Below are 6,271 nucleotides of genomic sequence, written 5' to 3'. Positions count from 1 at the left end.
TTTTGCAGATCTTAACCTTGAGAAAAAAGTTTGTGTTTATTGGCTGTAATGGGTTGGGGTAATTAGGATTTTATTTGTTAGGTGCGTTTTGACACGACATTGCCAAAGGGGGAGATTGTTAGGTTTTTATTCTTGGCAATCTCGTTTGACAAAACTCCTTTCAGTTGTACTTATTTTCGCACTTTTTATTTCAGTGAGGCTATAAGTTTTTAGATGCGAATCCAACCCGAATTGTGCCTTACAGACAAGTTTGTGATGTTAATACTTTCAAGATTGCCACTTCACTGATTATGACGAGGATCGAGTTTCCTGCTCAGCTCGCGGGGGTCCAGGGGGCAATGCCCCTTGGCGGGTCTGGGGCAGCGTCCAGGCGGGGTCCAGGGGTAGCGCCCTAGAAGCAAAATGCAAAATTGCATTCGAAGTTGCATGTTCGCCCTTGCTCGCTCGAGCGAAGGAGTTCTCGCTCGAGCGAAGGCTGCGTCTGGCAAAAAACCTGAGAAGGATGAATGTATGCTCGAGCAAAGGTTATGTGGCTCGAGCGAAGCCACTTATTAAAACACGCGTTTTTGGTTCCTCGCTCGAGCGAGAGAGTCTTCGCTCGAGTAAGCTTCGCTGTCCCAGATTTCTATAAGTATTTGTTTTAGTCCAAAACTAGGATTACTTCTTCAGATCTTTTTTTTGGATATTAAGGTTTATATCTAGGGATATTTTGCTAGTTTTCTTTGATGTTTAATTGAGTATTCAACTCATGGGTTAAAAAGAATACATCAAAGGTTTGTTTGTTCATTCTATACAAAAGAGAGCGTTGTTCTTCGGTGGATTCTGAAGAATTTGAGCCTGAAGCTTTGGTGGATTCTGGAGTGGCTCATCGTCAAGACAATTTTGAGGTGAAGACGGGGCTGGAAGAGGCACATAGGGATTGGTTCAATTCGGGCGTGGATTCGCTAGGTAATTAAGAGTATACCTGTGTAATTCCTTTATATCTTCTTAGTGGATTGTTTTGTGGCCGTTGCCCGTGGTTTTTTATCACACTTGGAGGTGCTCCAATTGTGGTTTTTCCACGTAAAATCGGTGTGTCGATTTATCTTGATTGTTTGATTGGGATTGTTAAAATTGATACATAATTACAAATCAATATCTAGGAGATTTCTAGATCTTTCAAGCATCTTTGAAACTACCACTCCAATATCCACATATTTGTTTTTCAGATTTATTAGGAGGTATTGATTTTAATACTGCTCCCCAATTATTCTCTAGCGCACCTGTTTCTAAGATTAATGTATCTCCTTGACTAGGTAAACTTAACTTAGGAAAATTGTTTACTATCTTCTTGATATTAGATACATTTTTAATATCTTCTGGATTTTAACTACAATTTTCTTTTTTGTACTTTTTTCTTAATGGGTTTACTAATTCAAATAAGTCAGGAATAAAATTTCTGGCGTAGTTAATTTTCTCCAGAAAATCATTGAAGTTGTTTGACATCTCCTATCTTTTTAGGTAACTCTGTGACTTTTTTAGAGATATGATCTTGAAGCACAACTTTTTTATTGTCATGAATTACTAATCCCAAAAATTCTATGAAATTCTTTTCTTATTTAATTTCTTTTTAGATAGCACTAATCATGATCTATGAATTCTCGAACTATTATTTTGAGATGATTTCGATGTTTCTCTCTAATTTTAGAGAAAACTAAAATATCATCGGCATATACCATACAATATTCTTTATGTTTTCGAAAAATATTATTCATTCTTCTTTGGAATAAAGGTGAAGCTTGTTTTAAGCCAAATGGTAAAACTAACCACTCATAATGTCCTTGAGGAGCACTTAAAGTAGTTAGACGAATAAAAATTTCTTTCATTGGAATTTGCCAATAACCACTTTTTAAATCAAATTTAGAAAATAAATTGGCTAATTGAATTTTGTTAATTAAGACGTCTTTGTTAGACAATTTATAACTATCTTTTTATGGTCTTTTGTTTAAAGCTCTATAATCTATTACCATACAAGGTTTTCCTCTTAATTTTTCTAGATGATTCATTACCATACATGCAAGACTAGAATGGGGACTTTTATTTGGTCGTATTAACCCTTATTTTAATAGGTTAGGAATTTGTTTATAAAATTCTTTAATCATTTCAGAACTATGTCTAATGAGTTTTACATTGACTACATAATTTAGATTCTCAAGCACTATTTTTGCTCGAGGGTTGTCTTTTTCTCATAATTTTAGTGGGTCATCACTAAAATTATTTTCTTGCATTTTTTTTAATATTATCTAAACTCATAATATATATATTTTTTCTTATTTTCCTTATTTACCTTAATATTGTTTTGTGGTATTAGTGATCCATTATTCATCTTCTTCTTTACTATCATATTCATATTCACTATCAGTTATAGTGTTATCTTTACTGCTAATTTCATCTTCAAATAGTTGTTGCCAAGTTTTTTCTTGATTGTCGTCAATTGTTTAAAGCTCACCACGCTGAGCTGTATAGAGAGGTCCAATTTGCATTAATAAATATGGTTTTGTAATTTTAACAAGGTTAAAACCAAATTTACATTTTTGAGAAGCATATTCTAGCAATGGGATTTCATGCATTTTAAGACCAATATATGATTGATCTTGAAGAAAATGTCTATTTTCTTCTTATTTTAAAATTCATTGCCAACTAAAAAATCTCCATCTAAAAATAGAAATTGAATTTTCTGTCTATTATAAATTCTTTTTGGTTAAGAATAACAGGAACATGATAATTTTCATATTCCATAATTACCGATTGACCGTTTGCCAATTTTAATGCAATTGGATTTTCAGCTAAAACCCATTTGTCTGGAGGTATTGCTCTAGGTTTCGCCAAACAATATGAAGCACCATTGTCAACCAATGCATCAATAGTGTAAGAATGATAGCTCGAAAAGTTATAAACAAATTCAACATATGAATTTGTAGGGCTAACTTCAATATTTTTTCCAAAATTTTCATGAGATTTCTTACTCGCATCTTTATTTATTTTTTGAATTATTTCGTCTACTCTTTTTTGGAGTTCTTCTCCGAAAAATCCTCGTTCCTTTAATTTTGCATTAAAGTGATGGAGAGATTACCGAGAGAAATCATTTTTAGGTTTTGGTGTTCTTCGATTGATATCTTTGATGAAGATTTATTAGTAATAGAAATACTTATTGTTTTGTATCATATTATTCTTCATTTGAATTTTCTTGTACACTAGATTCTTCAATTATAGCCTTATCTTTGTTTTTTGTTCTTTCCAGGCTATTTGTAGAAATAGATCAAGTAAAAAAATTGATTTTCATCTAGGTCCATCTAAATAAACATCTCTATTTTCTCGAATTGTTAAATTTTTGAAATTTTTTCAATCTAGAGTTTCTGTAAAACCCATTTCATAGGCCATGATAATAATTTTACATTAACCTTTTTGAATTGAAATTTTTGAGTGTGAGCACTCATTTTATCAAATAGCTCTACTTCAGGTACAAATTTACTAAGAGGATTAACTGTATTAACCACTCTATACATAAGTCTGTAATTAATAGCAATATTTTTGCTTCTTGCATCAAGGTCTTGCATACCGTGAGTTTTTATTTTCAATTCTAAAGCTTGATTAAGATTAGGATCTTCCAGTGCTAAGAAATAATTTGGTTTGATAATGAATTGTTGGATTCTTGGCTCAATGTCCATTCCCAACAAGATTTGAATTGGTATTCTATTTCCTAATTAGAATAGGATTTGTAGATAGTCAAACATAGACTTGGTTTTGAATCTTACATTGGCTTGGATTAATGAGAGGCCTATTTGACTTGATTTGGACTTCCAAAAGTTTTGGATTTACTTTTCCTAGTTGGTTTTGGATTAGATTGTAAGGTAACCTATGTTGTTTTAGGAAAGATTCTTTGGTTATAAATAGGTGAAGACTCTTATTAGCTCAATTGAACTTTTCAAGTTCCTTTGGTAGAACTTTTAGTTCCTTTGAGTTCCCATGGGGGTTTTGTTGGTAGGCTATCGGGTCTTTTGTGAGGCTTTTGGTCACTTGGTGTCCCTTGGTTGAAGCTTTTGTTTCCTGAGACTTTTGTAGTGAGGATTTGGATTGGCCAAGAGAACTTGTATTTTGGGCTTGGTGAACTTAGTTATTCATGAGAGATTGTTTTGTCAACATTGTATCTCTTTGGAGCACTGTTCTTTTTACTAGTGGAATCTTCCTCTTTGTGATTGGCTGTGGATCTAGGCTTAGGCCGAACCACGTAAATTTTGGCATCTTGTCATCGTTCTCGTTAATTTGCATAATTTGTTCTACTTCATATTCGAAGCCATCAACTATCTTGGTGTGGTCAAACATTTTACGGGCTCTTCGCACAACAAATTGGAATCAGAGATTGGGTGGTGATCTAGGCTTCCTTCGTTTGTCGTTTGCTTCTGTTGAAGTTTGAATCGTTGTGGTTTTTGAAGATTGGAGAGAAGATTGTCGAAGAGCAATGTTGTAGCATGTTTTGTTTAGCAATTTGTTTGGATGGCTTGATGTGTCTTGAACACTTGCCTGATTTTGATATTTTGTTTGTTTGGCTTGATTGAGTGCTCATATTTTGGTTTGGTATAGCATAATTTGTTTAGTTTAATTTCGATTATTAGGTATCTTACCTAGGTGGAGTTTTGTTTGTTTTGGTTCAATGTTTGTTTCGGTGCACTAGCTAGAAGTCTCGCGAAGGTGGATATTTGTTAGTTGATTGGCTCGTTGCAGCTGGACACGTTGCCAAGGTGGATATTTGTTGGGACCATCTATTTACACACACCAAATACTCTTTTTGCACATCCTTCTCATTACACACACCAAAAAAATTAATTCCTAATTAATTTACTCACTACACACACAGTTCATTCCACATCTACCCTCACACACACACACACACACCCCCGACTCCAAACCCAGCTACACACACCCATTGAAGCTTACCGTGTGCAAATACATTGAAGCATTCCATCACATAGAAGCTTACCGTGTGCAACCCAGGTGTGCTGTGCAAATACATTGAAGCATTTCATCCACCAAGCTGCATCCCATTGAAGCATTCCATCACATTTTCAATCCTCATTAGGTGAGTTTACTTTTGAATCATCATTCCTATTTAATATGCAACATAGAGTTTTGTTTTTTTTATTTTGAAAACGAACGAAGACCCACGGATCGTGAACAAACCGTTCGGAACTGGGTTTCCGAAATTGAGGAATTTGTTCGGAAGTAGGAATCCGAAATTGATGATTTATTTCAACAGTCGATTTTCGAAACTTTTTGATTATTTCGGCAGTCAACTTCCGAATACATTAAATTCAAACAACAATCAACTTTCGAAATTAATTTTTTGTTTCAGATTTCAACTTCTGAGCAGTATATATATTTTCGGATTGCAACTTCCGAACAGTGTTTTTTTTTTTTCTCCCTTCTTTTGTGTATTATTTTTACATTTGTGGTAATCTCAATATTTTAAGCATCCATGTTAGTACCCATTGAAGCATCCATGGTAATACTTTTGAATCATTATTTTTTTTTATAATTTTATTTTGTTTGGGTATATTAATTTTTGCAGAGAATATGGATTTTGAATATCAACAACGTGTCCCACCTACTGCTTCAAATAAACAACGTCATGAATTGGATGTTGACCATGAACGGGGACAAGGGCATGGGCAAGGACGTCGAGGTCGTGATCCAATTTCGGTAGAATATGATATGCCCAGTGCTAGTCAAAGTAGAAGCCGAAGCCAAAGACGAGTTGAAGGTGATGATATGCCTGACATTGTTGTGGAGGACGCCTTTTTACCCGACATTGACATACAGTTGTAGGCCTAAGTGTAGGCATACAGCTGATTCGTGACGTGTTATTTGCTTGTTGATAAATTTTTTTTGGTGATTTTTGTAAGATGATATTGTTGTAATGGTAACAGTGGTTAACATTTTTCTTATTACAATGGAATGGCAACAATGGTATTGTAATGACATTTTATTTTTAGAATGGAATGGTAACAATGGTCGTTGATTTTGTAAGTGATATTTTCTTATTGTCAAACATTTACTTTTGGTGAGCAATTCGAAACATAAAATCCATGTGAATTGAGTAGTGTAATCCAACACAAAATCCGCGTAAACCTGACTTCCTTCAGTTGACACATATTCCTACATGTTTTGTATAACATCACAAATTTTTAATGGCATTATAAACATAAATTTGCAATTCGAAACTGTAAATTTAGTT

Source organism: Camellia sinensis, chromosome 1, assembly GCF_055761805.1.
Source record: "Camellia sinensis isolate YWXY chromosome 1, ASM5576180v1, whole genome shotgun sequence".
NCBI classification, from domain to species: domain Eukaryota; kingdom Viridiplantae; phylum Streptophyta; class Magnoliopsida; order Ericales; family Theaceae; genus Camellia; species Camellia sinensis.
This window is presented reverse-complemented; position numbering follows the sequence as displayed.